The sequence below is a fragment of the Macrobrachium nipponense genome, chromosome 7 (assembly GCF_015104395.2).
Source record: "Macrobrachium nipponense isolate FS-2020 chromosome 7, ASM1510439v2, whole genome shotgun sequence".
Classification (NCBI taxonomy): Eukaryota; Metazoa; Arthropoda; class Malacostraca; order Decapoda; family Palaemonidae; genus Macrobrachium; species Macrobrachium nipponense.
The window spans coordinates 3,918,550-3,938,352 of NC_061109.1; positions in this window are offsets into that span (position 1 = coordinate 3,918,550).

A 19,803-nucleotide genomic window follows, 5' to 3' on the forward strand; every position below is an offset into this window, starting at 1 on the left:
CCAGGTACAAAGGTGACGAGGACAAATTACCGTTTATTGAGGGCACCAGTCTCTTAAAGTATAACGACTCCAGCGTTGTTAGTTGGTCAGGATGACTAACATAATCAATTATTGTAAAATGTTCTTTTTGAATTTTCAGTCTTGCATATTATAGAGTGGTTTCTGAAATGGGAAAATTCTGGTTGTTTTATCCTGTGACCTGCACGGAAACTAAAGCCTAAATGGCTACAATATCTGACCCTCAGCAACCTCCGAGTCGATCCAACGTAAGAGCCCGGACATCCAGGGCATATGAATTTATGAATAACGTTGGATCTCATGAAGGGCCGAAGGCGATAATTAAAGTTAAAAAAAAAAACGATCGAATAGTGCAAGGATTATTCGACACAAGCCTGACTTTAAGACATGGAATTTCCTGTTCTATTATACGAGTGAGGTTTAAATTAAATTTTGAATCGGACAAATACGGAACAGTAGCATAAAATATTTTCTTCGGTACATAACAAAAGTAGTTGATGATGGATGCAAAAATTTGGAAGTACCTTGTTGGTGATTTTATGTACTATATCTTGTGGAAATGAATTGGCTTTGAAAAAGTTTACTAAGAAAGTCATTTCGTTATGTGTATGTATATATATATATATTTATATATATATATATATATATATATATATATATATATATATATATGTTATATATATATGTTATATTAATATACCCTGAATACCTATGTAATAGTTTTAGTAGCTTAGAATGCCATAAGTATTGGTGGGAGCCGGCATATATTAAGGGAAGAAAAAACTATTTTGGGGAGAGGAAAGGAAGAGAAAAGGGACATCATTTAAGAGGGCGAAAGTAATTAGTGTCCAGGACAACAACACTAATACACCCACCAAGAAGAAACTAGATAATTTCAAATTAATTGGTAGTTACGAAAACACCCTTAGGAATAAAACATATAGAAACAGCAAGACGGTAGAGGGGAAGAGGTAAGATGGGAGGGTATACATGGCAGCATTTTTTAGATTGTGAAGAACTATACTACGGTGAGAGCGACAAATCATGCAAAGAGCCAAGTAAGCAACATATATAGAACATTAGACAATACAATCAAACGTTGATAGTTTGCCAAACTATGTTGGGGAAAACTCGTAAAATAGACTGAGAAAATATGAATTTCGATTACAGGAACACCAACAAAACGGCCAGACTGATTTTAAAGAATGCCTTCATAGCAACTGCTAACAATGCCGTGGTAGGCAATTCTGGGGACAGAATCGGAAACAGCATATCAAGAAAAATCACACACTCCTTAACAGAAAAGATATACACAAACAAAAGAAACCTGGAAAACGCAGCAAGTTGAGTACAGTGGTCGACAGGGGGCCCTCAAACAGGTGAAACAGGGTCATTAGAAGCTCAAGAAGCCAGTGCACACATTTAAATACAGGAGACCTGCCTCTCTGGTGATTTCTTTCATTTTCCCTCCTCTTCCGTTTCAATGGGTTTCACCACACTTAAAGATATTAACGCTGAGGGCTGCTGTCAGTCAACAATTTTAACAAATCGTCATGATCCAAGTCACATGTATACACCCCTTCCTCCATGTTCTTTTTAATTATTTTTATCGTCATCTTAACTGGTACGTTAGTAATCAGGGAATTTACATCGGAACTAGCAAATTTAGAAAGGAAACTTTAAAATCATAAATTGGGTAAGATACGTAGATGACATCTTGATCATTTACAAAGAAAAAAGGGAAGATCTATACAACTTCCTAGAAAACACAAACAAATTAAACCAACATATCAATTTCACTATAGAAGAAGAGGAGGAGGGAGAAATTCCTTTCTTGGAAGGGGAAAATTCAAGATTCAAAGTATACCGGAAGAGGAAACACTAATTCATACATACATATCTTCTCTTGCCATAGGAAAGGAATTGAAGTGGGATTAATGACAGGGTTGGCCATTAGGGCATATAGGATTTCCAGTCCCGAAAAATTAGATGAAGAGCTGCAATACCTGTGGGAGAGCTTAAGGAGATTAGGATACCGCAACTACTGGTGGGAGCGGGTACACATTAAGGCAAGGAAAAAAATACTTTGGGGGAAGGGAAGAAAATAATTAAAGTAACAACACTATTATGCCCATCAATAGGAAACTAGAAAATTTCAAATTAATTGGTAGCTACTAAAACACGATTAGGAATAAAATAGTTAGAGATAGAAAGCGGGCAGAGTGGGAAGAAGTAAGAGGGGCGGTATATATTGCAGCGTGTCTAGACTGTGAAGAACGGTACTACAGCGAAAGCGGAAAATCTTGCAAAGAGCGAAGCAATCAACTTATACTGAACACTAGACACTACAATCAGAAGTCGGCAGTTTACGAACACTCTTGGGGAGAAGACCACAAAAATAGACTGGGGAAACATGACTGATTGTTGAAAATGGCTTTATAACATGCGCTAACAATGTAATGGCAGACAACACCGGAAGACAGCTTATCAAGGAAAATTATATACTCCAAAACGGAGAAGAAATCCACATACACAAGACATGATCACCTGGAACAACGTGCCGTGGACAGAGAAAGGTCATGAGGGCGGAACCAAACAGGAGAAGCAGGGTAGTTAAAAGGTCAAGAAGCCAGCAGCACACTCATATAAATACAGCTGGCCTAACTCTTCGGTCCATTTCTTAGATACTTGATGATGAGGACTGGTTTCATTCTGGGAAAATAATTACATATAAAAAAAAATAGCCGGATTCAGGTCTTCCATCTGGATACGAGTGGTAAAGTCACAAGATAGTTTAAAGAAAGAATAACTGATGAATTAACATTAAATACATTTTGCAAATCTTTCAACAAGAGCTGAATGATCATGACCACTCTACTAATTGCAACAATGTTTCGCTTCTGAATTTTGGAAAGAATGGCCTTCTCCTTATGACAGATATCTTTAGGTTCCATTAGATAAAGAAAAGAAAAAAAAATGTGGATGTTTGCCAAAGCAGCTTGAATTTCAAATAGATTGTAATATCAGGATATTATATCTTTTCCTGTGGGATATCCTTTCCTTCAAAGCAAGTATTGTGATTTCTTTCAGCCTGTAAGAAAGTGCCTATTGGAGTCGCGTGGCATGAGTGATGCACTTGTTTATTCAGTCTAGAAAAAGGGCTCAATTGTAATGGCAGCATCGTAAAATCTTCATTTTTTTTTTTTTTTTTCAAAACTTTCACAAAACTGTAGTTTCCTTTATCAGTAGCAGTAATTATACCTTAGAGAATAGACCATTGAGGAAATATGTCTTTGTTCAGAATGTGATACTTTTCCCGCACTTTAGCTACATGATAAGAAAGACTATTTTGTCGTATTCCTCACAGCCAGCTAGTTCTATATTCCTTCACATTTCAATTTGTTCTTTAATAACGAAGTAATTTCATTTGAACATAAACTGAATGCGGTTCACACTGCAGAAAGATTTCAAATTACCGATATTATTGATATATATATTTCAGCCGTTATTCTCCCGGAAATAATAAAACAACGTGATTTCATTTTTGGTCTCTGTCCTGAAACTATGTCAGAGTAAATGAAGTACTAATTTATATTGTACAGGTTTATTGAACGTTAATGTATTATCATATAGCCTTTCAAACGTTAGCATAAAAACACCGACTAAATCAAACGTTAATGGTACTTCTGGCTATATGCGGCGCTCATGTTTTATTCACTGAGCACAGAAGAAAGATCATAATGTTTGATGATAAAGCGGTGCGGCTATTTAATGGCGAAATATCATATCATACTTCATATTCACATTTATTTTCATTATGAGTTAGATTTTATAAGCTGTCACTTTATTAGAAATAATATACAATCTCTCTCTCTCTCTCTCTCTCTCTCTCTCTCTCTCGCTCTCTTCCTCTCTCTCTCTCTCTCTCTCTCTCTCTCTCTTCACCTAAAAACATAAAATAAGAAAGAAGATTCCTTAGATATACGTAAATTGTATAGATTGTCTGCAAATTTCGAAGTCTATATTCATTTTTTTTTTAGTTTTTAAGGTTATTAGTGCAAATAACCGTTCCTTATTTATTATAATGGTAAGAACAATTCTTTTTTAGGCTTGAAAAAACTTGTGAAGTTAAACATTTAGCATATCGATCATAATATCAAAAGCAGTTTTCTACAAAGACGTGAGTGATTTTGTTCCCCAGTAGTGAATTGCTTGGTTTAAAACTATACATTAGTTCCTTTGACTTTTAAAGATATGCAAGGACCTATAACATGTTTCATCATATGACTAGTGATTTTCAGTTAGTAGGAAATTACTCAAGGCCTGATTGAAGACATATTCTTCTAATTATCTCTATTTTTCACGCCACAGTATATATTATGGTAATGGATATAAAAAAAAGTGGAAAGCTTTGACCTTGTTTGAATTTTGTGATATAGATTTCGATAACAGAGCTCAACAGAAAGAAAGGCGCTAAAAAATTTAGAAATAGTATGAAAATAACAGCATGAAATTCGAGGATTCCAGTCTCTCTCTCTCTCTCTCTCTCTCTCTCTCTCTCTCGTCTCTCTCTCTCTCTCTCTCTCTCTCTCTCTCTCTCTCTCGTGATTCAGTTTTTTCTTACAAATCGGATCTAATTTATTATTTCTTTCAAGTTTTCACGAACATATTTGGCATAGGTAGATGCGGGCATAGTCTAATCTAATTGGTGATATTTAGATACTAAAGAGTACACTCTATTGCATCTTTGGTGATATGAAACGGTTGTAGTTTTGTTCATTTCTTTGAGTTTTGTTTGAGAAAAAGGTAACGTAGAAAGGCTCATTGAAAGTAACCTACATTATATCTTATTAAAAAATTATTCATGGCAACCTTTTTTTTTGCATATTATCAGTAAAGCAATTAAATGTAATCCTTTTAAATATCCATTATTAATTCAATGATAAAATATCATGAAATACGGTGCAGAAATATGTCTTTTTCATAATAATTAATCTTATAAATGAACACGCACATGCGTGAGCATATATATATATATATATATATATATATATATATATATATATATATATATATATATATATATATATATATAGTGTGTGTGTGCATACACACATACATACACACACACACACACACACACACACACACACACACACATATATATATATATATAATATATATATATATATATATATATATATATATATATATATATATATTATATATACATTATATATATATATATTATATATATATATATACATATATATATATATATAATATATATAGATAGATATATATATAATATATATATATATATATATATATATAATTTATATGCATGTGTCTCTGTTTGTAAGGCATATAGATATGTTTTCATGATCATTTATTTTTGATTAGATAAAGGATATCCGATTTTTTTAAAGATATCTATTATTTTTAAGTATACAGGAAACCAACGAATAACTTGTCAAATATTAATATTCACTCTAATCAAGCTAGACAAATTAAAATGATAACTTCCAGTATGTATCGAGTTCTTAGAATTTGTAGTCCTGAATTTCTAGTAGCCAAGTTTTAAATTACTGATAAAAAAACGAGATTCATTATGTTACCCTTCATGTTTTTGGAACTTTGTGAAAATACAGCAAAAAAGACATTTCAATCCAGCCAGTATTTAACAAAGAACTCAGGAATACTCTCTGCCTACCATTTCATCCTAATTTCCATCCTGCTGTACCCATTTTAAAAACTATAATATTAAATACAATAGTATTTAGAGAAATAAACTAATTAAAAATAGCCAGCCTAATTTCAACAATATTGTATATAGTATTCCTTACAAAGAATGTAATAATTTATTGGTCAAACTTCGAGTCAGAATAAAAATGAGATGTTCACAGCATAAATATGCCATTACAAGAGGCTTAACGAATAACGGCATTGTGGATCATTGGCTTAAGCCAGGACATGCCATTAACTGGAATGAGGCATTGATAATCCACACAGTCAATGACCAAAGGAAAAGGGAATCTGCTTAAGTCCATTTTTATTAAATCCGCGTCTACAAGGAATATAAATTTCCACCCTGGATTAACTCTTGATCCTCTTTCTACATCTTGTTTGCTTAAAGAACACTGCTAAGATTAACAAACTTTAACCTTCCCTTCTTTTCTATAAATGAGTCATGTCAGCCACTCTTGGATTCAGTGAGAACATGAGAACATAGAAATAAACTACGAAAGTACTTGTCCAAAGTCCCAGTTTCACTAATTTTCTACCGTGAATAAATAAATATATATATATATATATATATATATATATGATATATATATATATATATATATATATATATATATATATATATATATATAGATATTATATACATATATATATATATGGATAGGCTATATAAGTAAAAATTTACCCATTATCACTATCATGTTGTGAGCTCATGATTTCTTTAATGTGGTATTTAACCTTTCTGTATATTTCTAAATTTTATTCATCGTGTTTCCAGCTGGAGTTTCCAAAGACAGTTGACTTAGATTTTGAAATTAATTATGTTATTTTCTGCATTTGAGCCGATTTTTTCTATATTTACATTTCATTGCTTTTTTTATGCTTTTTTAATATTCACATAAGTATGAAACACTTCCAAATTAATAAATCTTTTATAGTTCGTTAAAGACTCGCATAATTACAATTACTATATTTTACATATTAATTACGTAATTTTTATTACTTTTTTTATGAAACGACCTATACAATGTATGCGAGAACAGGGTACCGAAATCATTTACTCTCTTTACTTCTACCACTTTATCCTCCCAGTTGTTACTTACTATAATTCCAATTCCATTTCTTCCCTCTAGTAATCCTCTGTAATAGAACTTTTCCTATCTCTCCAGTTCCACTCTCTTTCCACCTAGTGTCCTGCATACACAAGAATCCTATTCTCTTCCTCCTCCTCTTCCTCCTCCCCATCACATCTTCTATCTCCCTCAGTCTTCTTGTTAGAGTACCTACGTTTCTTATCTTCCACTATGTAACTAACTTTTTTGGCCACAGTCGTAAACCCTGCGGTACCCCTCGCCCACTCATCGCCAGTATATATATACATATCTATGCATAAATATATATATATATATATATATATATATATATATATATATATTATATATATATATATTATATATATATGTATGTATGTATAACTGAATCACGAAAGTTTGGAACGTGATAAATCTATAAATAAAGGTATAAGCCACAAAGGAAAAATAAACAACGGAATTTCTGCAAGACATTTCGACTCAACGTCCTTTACTGAGCAGATAAACTAACTTACATGAGGAATTGACAGTACAGGAAAGATCGTATAACTGACAGATAGGGATTATAAGATTAGTACCTAGAATCCGGCACACCTGAATGAATGAGTAACCTTCCCAAATAAGCATAAATATGGGTACAATTAAAAAAAAAAAAAAAAAAAAAAATTAAGTCAATGTGCTCAGATACAAGGACAAGACAATTAAAGGATTATATAGGGCTACAGCTATTCAGAACTTTGTTAAACAAAAACTTATTCACAACTTAATCTTTTTTTTTTTTTTTATCGAGACCCACGTTCATGCTTGTTTGGGAAGGTTACTCATTCTCCAGGTGGTGCCGGATTCTTGGTACTAATCTCCTTATAACCCCCATTTGTCAGTTATACGACCTGTACTGTCAATTCCTCATGTATGTCAGTTTATCTGCCGAGTAAAGGACGTTGAGCCGAAAGATCTTGTAGAAACTCCGTTATTTATTTTTCCTTCGTGGCTTATACCTTTACCTATATATATATATATATATATATATATATATATATATATATATATATATAATATATATTTTATATATATGATGTGTGTGTGTGTGTGTGTGTGTTTGTTTGACCGTTATTTCAAAGATAAGACGAGTGTCCTTACCTGGCTCATGTTATTTTCATTACAAAAGTCTGTTTGGAGACAACAGTAAATAACTGCATCAGATATCGCTGAAACCATTCATGATTGGCAGAATGGGGGGGGAATCGTCGCTGAAGCGCTTATGCAACCTTATATTGGTTTTGTTTCCTTTTATATTTCGTTAGCAGGCATTTTTTCTTCTTAACACTAGGATAGATCGGTTTGGTCAGAAGCAAAGTAGAAGTTTCATTTGTATCGTCTGCGGTTTTTTCGTGTAAGTGCTAAATAAGACAATTAAACATCGAAGAAAAGGAAATAAGTTTGAATACTGGTTATGTTATATACTCTCTCTCTCTCTCGTCTCTCTCTGCCTCTCTCTCTCTCTCTCTCTCTCTCTCTCTGATCCACGGACAATGAGATGATTTGTAGTTCAGTAGAAAATATATTTCCCACCAGTTCTTTTATTACTTGCAATGCATTCTTAGGATCTCTAACCTAAAGATTCCTAAAAATTTCTTATATACGTTTTGAAGGAAGGACAAGAAAGTTGTTTTTTGGCAATACCATTTAAAATGAGGGATTTGATTTTAAATCATTTTCCAGGTAGCTGGAGAAACTAAGTGGAATATAGGCTTAAGGCGCTGTCCACACCAGTGGAATTTCCGTCGACTTTTTCTTAGGTTGTCGACGACTCCTCAGAGAAGTCTACATCATTCCGTATTCTGGTTGTCACACACGTTCTTCTTCATGCCATGGTTGTCGTCGTCAAAACATAAACAAACCATCTGAGCTGTGACTTCCCGGACTGATAATACAATTATGCCTTATAACACAAAGCAACTAGTGGGACGTGCTTGCATGTGTTTTTTATCATTCTGCATTGAACTATATAAAAGAAAAAAAAAACGTCTTTTTTTTTTTTTTTTTTTTTTTTGGGTTCGGTCCTGGTTGAAACGACGTGATAAGTTTTTTTTTTTTTTTTTTTTTTTTTTTTTAATAATCAGACTGTATTATGAATTAAGCTAGAGAAACACTGGAAAAATTTTAAAGTTTGTGTTTATATTATTTGGTAATGCAAAAAAAAACAAAAACATAATGAGAGCAGACCTAGGCTATATAACAATCGGATACTCAGAACTAGCATGCTTACTTGTTTGAAGATCAGCAAGTTCAGGAAAGTTTTTTTCTGAGTCGCATGGTGATGCTCGTCATTTTTCTTTTTAAGACCCCTTTTTTTTTTTTTTTTTTATAAAACCATCATGCTTATGGTTCCATCGTCTCTACCTCATATCTTCGACCAAAAAACTGTTCTGAAAATCTTGTCCACTGTACCAAGAATTCCATCTTGCAATCTGTTGACTTGAATGCTCACTCTCCGAGATATAAACAAAGTCGAGAGTATCGATGGGTTGAATTCGATCGGTACCGTTTTCAAATTCGTGACGACGACACCAGAAAGTCGTCGTCAAAACAGAAAAAGTCGACGTCAAATTCAAAAGTCGACGAAATTTCACTAGAGTGAATGTTGAAAAGAACCTTTGTGAATCAATATAACTTACATCAATGATATCAGAATATCATTTGTAGCCACTATAAGAGCTCATAAGATATTTTTATGTTTAATATCTAAATGTGAAAAATTTCTCTCGACAATCACTGAAGATGGAAACTTGTGTATTCAGGCGAAGATCACCTTTATTACTTGGTGCACGATTTCGAAGGAAAAATAATCATGATTGGTTTCCATTTGAGCTCTACTGGATTCGAAGGCGGTGATGATGTTCCCCCAGATTTGCACCGTGCTGATGGGGAGTGCATTCCGCTTTCGATTCATTTTTTTAATTTCATTCATGTTCATTTCATATCAAAATTCCACCTTAATGATCAAGTTTTGAGCTTTTATGTTCTGCTTGCATGAAATTTATATAATTTTTCACATCCAACGAGAGTAAAATTTCATTATTATAAAAATGTACAGTTGCGAATTTTTAACTGTTCGTTCATATTTTCAATAAATAATAAATGTGCTTCATATATAATATTGATATTAATTCAAAGTATTTTTTATTAACATTTCGTTTCTCGCATTATAAAGTGACGCAAATGATTTCGTGATCATTCCTCATCCATATTATTTCTTTGTATCAGTGAATAAATAGTTACAATTCCTTTTATATTCATATAAATAAAATCCCAATATTGAAAGGCTCCTTAACGTTTCTCTTACGATTATATTTTGTTCAGTCGGACGTAGAATGTTTGGAGACCTTTGGGGTGATTAATTCTTAACCCCGTTCTCTGTAACTTCAAAATACTATAAAAAATATTTTATTTTATTATTTGTGTTCTACTTCTCATTAATTATGAAATTCCCTGTCCGTTCTGCAATGGCAATGCAAGGTCAAGTCCTTATAGACCTTTTTTAAATAATGACATTAAAGGTAATAATAATAATAGTAATAATAGTAATAAGTGGTACTAGCACCAACCCTAAGGAGTGATAGAAAACGATCAGGCAAAGATCCTCTGGGACTATGGTATCAGAACAGATACGGTGATATGTGCAAATAGACCTGACTTGACGTTGATTGACAAAATCAAGAAGAAAGTATCACACATTGATGTCGCAATACCACGGGACACAGAGTTGGAGAGAAAGACAGGGAAAAATGGATAAGTATCAAGACTTGAAAATAGAAATAAGAGGATATGGGATATGCCAGTGGAAATTGTACCCATAATCATAGTAAAGCTAGGCACGATCCCAAGATCCCTGAAAATGAATCTGGAAAAACTAGAGGCTGAAGTAGCTTCAGGACTAATGCAGAAGAGTGTGATCCTAGAAACTCCGCACATAGTAAGGAAAGTGATGACTCCTAAGGAGGCAGGATGCACCCGGAACCCCACACTATAAATACCACCCAGTCGAATTGGAGGACTGTGATTAAAAAAAAAAAAAAATAATAATAATAATAATAATAGTAATAATAATAGTGTACTTTCGAACATACTTTATTAAAAGTAATGGCTACTTCAGCAGCGTTACACTTGTAAGAGATTCTTTATTTTCCAAATAGCGGCTTTTTCGGTGCTACTTAAACAGGCTACTATGAGATTCAGGGCCTCTGTAACACGGTTTTTTTGGACTTTGTTCCTTGTCAAAGCATCGGATGTATCTGAAAGTTGACATATGTATATTTTATAACCACCCAAATTTTGTCAGTATATCAATAACCTAAACCCGATAGTTTTAATTTTTATAGAGTTAAATTATCTAGCCGACGCCATGGCCAATGACTTACGAGCCAAGAGTCGAAAAACATTCATTACGTCAGCAAAGTAAACACCTTTTTACGAAATGTTGCGCCGCCCATCCACTAAACAGAAACCCATTCAACTTGTTCCATCGGTTCTGAAAGCCAAAGACTTTATGAATGGCGGAACGATACATAGATGTGGTGGAGTATCTGTGCTAGCGTAGTATACTACTGTAGCAGTAGTGCCGCAACAGTATAGCAGTAATATACATGATTAAACGCTTAGGCCAACTGCTGGGATCCTTGAGGATCATTTAGCACTTCTTACAACTACTCGAGAAATGAGTTTTTATAGCCAGAAGTTAAATTTTCTAATCCAACAATGCCCATGATAGCCTTCAGTGTTATCCTGAATTATAACGAGGCCAAAGTGGGTGAAGCCTCATGAAGTCACCATTCTGACGATAATTATTGGTGAAGGTTTAAAGCCAAAATATAGTATCGGCTATTTTTTTTTTTCAGTAAATAGGTAGATAGCCAATAAATAAAAATTGCATGACATTGGATATAGCAGTTATCAAAACAAGCTTGTCTACTATGTTTTTGAAAATTACCATCTATTCCCTACATCTTGTCAATCTGATTGTGACCTATAAAGCAGACTGTAATTTCTTAGGAAACTTATCTTGGGAGTTAGACTAATAATCGAAGTGTTTTTGTATTTATTAACATATTTTGTTGGTTTGTTCATTATGACAATTACCAGTGGAGAGGTTCAGAATTCATAAAGGTGTGCTGTTTTGCTTGTATTTAAATTTGTTTGTCATTGTTGCCAGAGGTATAGCCTTTGTTACGTATAGCCAATCATCCATCGAGAAAGAGGGAAGAAATGCTGTCATAAGTTACGTAACGAGTGCGTTCGAAACCTTTTTTCTGAGTAAGTTGCCCGTCTTCAAAAAGAGTCACTTTACATTGTAAGTACCAAATTTATTCAACCAACGTAATGCAGAATACAGTCAAAATTTATGTGTAGATATAATGTGTACTCTGATAAGCGTTTTATATCTATGAAATGCATAGATAAAAAGTTATTGCGAAAAAACCGTGTTACAGAGGCCCTGAATCTCATAGTAGTAGAGCGCCTATAGACGCCATGATCAAATATAGTGTCAAATCGGTGTATATATTTAAATTTTACAGATTACTTATGATATCATAGTCATTAAAGTCTTTAACGATTCTCTCTCTCTCTCTCTCTCTCTCTCTCTCTCTCTCTCTCTCTCTCTCTCTCTCTCTCTCTCTCTCTCTCTTTCTTGAAGCGAGCTTCCGTCTGGAGCTGCCAGACATCCTTTAGGCTAGGAAGCTGAGGGTGGACTGCTTTTGATGTGTTGTTGAATATTAAGATGGCTTTATGCCAGCACGGGCTCTTGCTCTAGAGCAGCCCGTAGAAAAGTGTTGTCCGTCCTCCTTATATTTGGGGTCGTCAGCAGTGGGTCTGCCCCATGCTGATCTCCTATTGGCTGGCGGCGGTAAGTCTTCTTTTTCATTGGTGGCTTGATCTTCATTGGCTGCAGGAGTATCTCGTTCGGGGGCGTTGTCTTCTTGTCTTCCTTAGAGTTGTCGTGATCGGTGGTGTCATTATTGGTGGCAGGTCTTCTCATATTGGTGGGAGAGGAGAAATTCTTCCTGCGTCGTATTTAGTGTTGGTTTTATTTGCTGGATGAGAAGCGCCTCCAGCAGGCGTAACAGACGGGCATCAGGGGCCTTCCCGATCATCTTTGTGTTCTAGATGAAGACATCCCGGGAAAAGGCCTCTTGATGCTTGGTGCAGGCGTGATTCTTGATAGCCCCCTCTCGGGCGTGGCAGGAGTGTCTCTTAGACAGGCGCATGCTAGTCATACCTAGGTAGGCGCCGCTGCAATAGTGGACTGGGCATGTATACTGGTACACCACATATTATGGAGGAGTTATGGAGTTCCATTTGACAACGTCTGTGTGTGTGAGAGAGAGAGAGAGAGAGAGAGAGAGAGAGAGAGGGGGTAATTGGTGGTTGGATGGTTACCGACTGAATTGCCTGTTGGTGAGTTCTGGGTGGTCTGCTGGTGCTGTTGGAGTTTAGAGTTCTGTGTTTTGAGTCTTTGGTGAGAGCTGGTGATAGACAGTATTGTCGGCAGCAGTCTAGTGAAGGCATTGAAGTTAATTTAATTTGTGTGTTGTTGATTTGTTGTTGTTTGTTTTGGAGCTGTTGTACCTGTGTTGGTGGATTTGTTGTGCCTTTGAGCTCCTGAGGGTTGTATGTGATTGTTATGGTTGAGGGTTGTTGTTGTTGTTGGTGGGCTGTTATGGTTTCTTGGTGTGGTTGTGAGTTGTTGAGGGTTGTTATTGGTGAGCTGTTGTGATCCCTTGGTGTTGTTAGTGGGTGTGTGTGTTGCCTTTTTGAGTTAGTGATTGTTTGTGCAGTGGTCTTTGTTGTAGAAGTATTCCTTGTTTGTTGTTAGGCTGTGGTTGAGTTCATTGTTGTTTGCTGTGTTGTTGAGTTGTGATTGAGTTCCTTGTTCTTTGCTGTGTTGTTGAGTTGAGGTTGTGTTCCTTGTTTGTTGCTGTGTTGTTGAGTTGTGGGGTTGTGGTCCTTGGTTGTTGTGTTGTGGTTCTTGGTTGTTGTTGTTGGTGTCTCAACATGTGTTTGTGTGTTTATTTTTGTTTATTTTTTTTTTTATTTTTTTTTGGTATAGGTCAATTGTCCTGAGTGAATTCTGTAGTGTAAAGAGGAAAGTGTGACTGAGTGAGTTTTTTTTCAGCTGGATTGATTGTATTTTATGTGGGGGGGGGGGGGGGGGGGGGGGGGTGGGGGGGGGGGGGGGACTTGCCACTTGTTTTTTTAAGCTTGTGATCCCGCCACAACATGGCTCTGCTTCAGGGGGTCTTGTACCAGTGGAAGGGGGTTATTTTTTATAATAAGGTCGCGTGTCCTCCGATTCTGGTAGTATATGATCAAGTCGATATTCTTGGTGTCTTCGGTCGGGATATATTTTCGGAAATAATCTTCTTAACGTAGTCCTCTTCTTCACGGTAATGGGAACTCATGATGGCTTTATAATATAGCTTGATATTATCCTGGGAGCGGGGCTGTGGGCTCTCACTACCGTACCATTTCTCCAGGGCTGTCCGGACTTCCTTACTGATTAATTTACTTGAATATCCGTTATTCACGAGTACTTCGGAGGCACGGTAGATTCAAAAGCACCACCGTCTGGGACCTTCGTCAGGAGAGCCCTCTGTAACTGTAGCAGAGCATAACTGAGCCTGTGTTCCTATCTTGATCTTTATTCTGATCATTGGAATATTTAATTAATTTTGATTAAATTATGATTAGTTTTCACGTTTTCTGGTTTTGATTTCATAAGGCTTCCTGTTTTATTTTTCTTCGTCATGTTTATGATTAAATTAGTTCTCAAGGCCTATAGGCCTGTACATAATTTTTATTTTAATTACTATCCCATTTCTTAGTGATTATTTAAAAAAAAGAATGGGCCTATATTCAAAGCCTAAATAACCTAGGCAGCAAGCTACATCTATTAGGTGCACTGTTCAGTATTCAAGTACAGTAATATAGCAGTTTAAATAACTTACTAACAAATTAGTGAGACTAATATCACGATTAATAGTACGACAAAATAACACGCACACAAATTGTGATGTGCAATACCATTTTATACACATACTACAAGTACGCCCACAGTATTACGAATATGAGGCACACACGAGGTGAAAGATATTATATTTCCACAATTACAAACAAACAATTATGAAGATATTTAAAAGGGCAAAACATAAGAAAAATAATGAGACAAAGATAAGAGAGAGAGAGAGAGGGAGGGATGGCGACTTGGATCTATACAAGCTATCAAGATGAGTTGGAAGAAATAATTAGTAAATATTAAAATTACCAGATTATTAGTGGTTTATAGAATCTATATAAGCTAAAAAAAAAAAAAAAAAAGTGGTGAGGGGAAGACAGTTTTTTTTTTTTTTTTTTTTTTTTTTTTTTTTTTTTAACGTTTATTGATAATATAGACGACGAATTGTAGGAAGGTTGTACTGTAAATTCCAAGCCTTTTTTCGACATGATACTGAAAACTTTAAAGAGCTATCACTCAAAAGACTAGTTTTGGATTCAGATACTTTCCAAAATTCTAACGTTAATAGGCGCTTCTTGAACCTGTTAATGTGAGTGTTTACTGGAAGTGACTTTCTCGTGTAATCTCGGTTGTTTTTGATAATGTGAAAAAAGTATAATGCTAGAAGGAAAAACGAAATTACCCCGTTGTTTGTATGATATTTTAGTATCTACATAAGAAATTAGGTAATTCTAGGGTAAATAATAAGACCGCAATAACTTTGCGACATACGACGGACGGACGGACATGTCGCATTCATATGCTCACATAAAGTTGGCAATGGTATTATAATGTACCCTGAAAGTATTAAGTTAAAATATTAAATATTTATATCTTTATCAATATTTTTGTGTCAGAGGGATGGTATGCCCTGACCTGAAATATCCAGTATAATTAATTTATTATGTTTGATGTTAATGATTACTTTCAACTAGAATTATAGTTGCACAAATCTAAGGTAGCTTCGCGATAAATCTATGCATGGTCAACAGAAATCTCTTAACCAAAAATTTTCTTTTGTTCCCATTTTAGTCAGTGCTGGATGTTTTCTTTGGAGTCACTGGAGGCCTTATGATTTCCAGATCTATTCAGTGTGGTGGGTTTCAATCGACTTTTTAAAATTTAAAGGAGGGAATTTCGGTATCATTGTGTGTAACGACGGCGAACTGATTCGGTAAAATAAGCAAACTCTTGGAGCAATTAAGAGGGATCCTGTGAAGTTTGAAGACGCTGCCGACCTTAGGCATGGTAGAACCGTCTGTTTTTATAATATAAAGGCTATTTACGAATACGAACCCTTGCTGTAAGATAGCCAGTCAGTGTGATAATGAAGCACGAGGTTTGGTTAAGTCGTTTGAATTCGTCCTGTCAACCAAGACGCAAAGCCAATAACGATTGTTACCAAAGTTGATTAAAGCGAATCTCTAGCAGGCAATAGCCATTAGCGGCAATGAATTAACTTCCAAATAAACATGAAGGTGAACAGGAAACTGAATCATGAATATCACTTATTCAATCAATTACTGTCAGTGTAAATTCAATATTTTTCACTGAAATATATTAATGGTGAAGTATGTTACACAATTGATATTCGATGGTCATTGAGATGACATATATTGTTCTCTCATTAGACTGATAATATGAGAATGCTTTCAACATATGAATAATGAAGCTGATCAATATTCACAAACTTGACAATATACAAGCAATAAACTGCAGAATATCGGTTAACTCTTTACTTTGGACAGTGTAAGAAATTATTGCATAAAGACAGATTTTCACTTCTACGAACCGTAAAGAAAAGTATCGTTTGAAAGACATTAATAATTACCTGCAATAATAAGTTTTCTCATTAAAACAAATTCTCTCTCTCTCTCTCTCTCTCTCTCTCTCTCTCTCTCTCTCTCTCTCTCTCTCTCTTGATGTTGATGAGACTTACGATTAGGAAAACAATCAAGTTACCGCTAAAGACTATCCATACTATCCTGACACACTGAAGCGTCATCAGCAGGGTACCTTCTGCCCGTCACCAATAAAAAAGAAATGTTTGCGTAAGTTCATTGTCTGTGAAGTAATAAGAATCTAGATTTGAAAATCTTATAAACGGCTTCCAAAATCGACTTTCTGCAACCGAACAGAGCACTAACGGAAGGATATGATTCAGCAGACAAGCCGGTCCATAAGAAGTATTGTCCTAGGAGGAGTGATTGTCAGTAACATAGGAGGAGTGATTGTCAGTAACATAGAAATTTACTTTTTATAAGAAAGGATATCAGATGTTTGCTTGTCTGTGTATAGTGTCTGGGATCATTTTAATGTTTAACTAACTAAGGAAATTTGGTAAGGAATTATGACAGGTAACTTTTGAAAAATGCTCCATAATCTTCCATGGGATCCATGCACTCCAATTTATTGTTTATATTCATGGAAAATTGTATCCATGCAAAATCAATTACGTGTTATTTACCATGAGAAAGTAAACTTTAGTATTATCATAATCAAGTGTAATTGAGTGGCACAGACTATTTGCAAAAATCATAAAATCTAATTGATGTCCAAATATATGAAGCGCAAAGAAGCCAGTCAGCAATCACTGGAAGCCAAAATGCATCAACTAGAAATAATTAAATGTCTACTAACTGTTTCATATAAAATTATATATCGCATGCATTAGTATCAAACAAACACTGATTGCCCTGACATTTTAATATAGTACAAGAGTACGAGAACATCCATCTGCAATTTTCCTGTTTAGCTGTGTGCTATCCAGTCGCTAACTATAGTCGTCAGTTGAGTATATCATACATCAAAATCTTTGCTTGTCATGTCGTACAAGAAATCTTCACCTATGATTTGTGGAATTCTCAAGACATGTATTCTTATTATTTAGTATATTATAAATTTCTCCTAATACCGCTGTCATAATATCCTATTAGCTCTTTGGTGTGAATGTATGCCTCATTTCTCTTGCAAGCTAATGTATTTCTCGAACTGGAATGCGATTTCCTAATTTCTTTGCAAAGAAATCATTAATAACCATATGTAAATAAGGCTTTGCATTTCATATAAGAACCGTTTTTGCTTACAGTCACCAACATATCTGTATTATGAACAACTGCTTCTAATACAGATGAGTATTAGAAGCACTTTAACCCCAGTTCCATGAGTAATTATGATATTTATTTTTTCATAATGATTTTTTCATAATGAGAAGCTAATGGGTAATTAGTATGTTAATTGGATTGTTGCCCGTATAAAAATGGATAATCTCCTTATCAATACAGGAGGCAGTTTGTTCGAATGTCTTGGGGATAGTTGAAAGAATGGTTAGTGATGCTAAATTGTTGCTACTGAGGATATTACTCAGGCAGATAAGGCAGTCATATCTTGACTGGTGTTTTTTTACTTGCTCATATTATCTTGTGATTGCTTTTGCAACCTTACCTATAGCAATCTCCGTGTCTTCATCATTAGAAATAAGTTTAGGTACTTGCTATTAAGAATAAAATATCGCTGACTTCATCAACTGACAACAATAATAGGTAAAGGCCAAGCTTTTCTATCAAAATTTGTGATTTATTTTTCTACAACACAAGTACACTACATGAGTGGTATATTTCCTGTACTCTAAAGTGAATGTTCTTTCACTATTCTATTGGATGGATAATATTCTAGTTCATGGAATTTGTGCTTGAAAATATGAAATGGAAAAACTTACATACTTTCCGTATTAGTATTGCACGTCTGCAGTATGCAGATCATAGTGTTCACTGACCTTTCCACATTTTCTGCCCATTCATCACCTTTCAAATTATTAGCCCTGTTTCCTTGAATATTTTCCATGAAACCTTTTACAGCGAATTTTACTCTTTATAGCCCGTCACCATTTACTGAGGTTTATAGAGTAGTTCAATACAATTCTCACCAAAGACATCTCAATGTTTATTCTTTAAGAATCAACTGGGGCTCCTTTGACTAGCGACTTGGTTTGGTGAAAAGACCATCATTGCTTTCGCAAGACCAAATAACGATTTATATGGGGTTTATAACTGTAGGAAGGAAAACATTTAGGCGCCAACTATACTTATTGAAAAAAAAACTTTTTAGTTACTTATGACAGGCTCTCAATAGGCTAGCAGTTATATTCACACATTTCCTACTTTTAAAAGGTCAACATCACATTGATACCTTACCTTACGCCATCTTTCAAAAAGCAGGTTTCAACAGACACGTAAATATTATCAGATTATATATTTGTACCTCCAGTTTAATATGACACAGCACGTCAAGTAATGCTACATCAGTAATGAGGTTCAGCCTTAATCTGGCAAATGTGCTACCCCACATTTATTGTAAGGAAATGTGTTCTCGTTGAAATAAACTCAACTCTCTCTCTCTCTTCCTTCTCTCTCTCTCCTCATCTCTCTCTCTCTCTCGTCTCTCCCTCCTCTCCCTCTCTCTCTCTCTCTCTCTCTCTCATCAATTCTCCTCTCTCTCTCTCTCCCTACTCATTAATCAGCATCATAATGATTCAAACACGTTTTCTAAACATCAATATGATTTAAATCCTGCAAATACAAAAGGGAAATTTTCTCTCCCTTTTGCAGGTTACTTTATGCACCATAACTCTGAGCCACCTTTATCTGATATTTAATTTTAGCAGTTTCTGATAAGAGGCGACAAATATGGGGATTTCATTCAACAAAAGTAGTGTGAGATTCCATCGCAAATGCATCTTCCTTCTTTGGAATGGAAATCCTAATAAGGCTCTCCACAGAGTTAGCTTTCGTCATAAAATGCAGTTCTGTTTGCATATTGTGAGCAAGGTACTAATGAGGTACTGAGCTACTGAGCCTGATGCTAATTGATTTGTTTACATATTGTTTTTGATTAAGC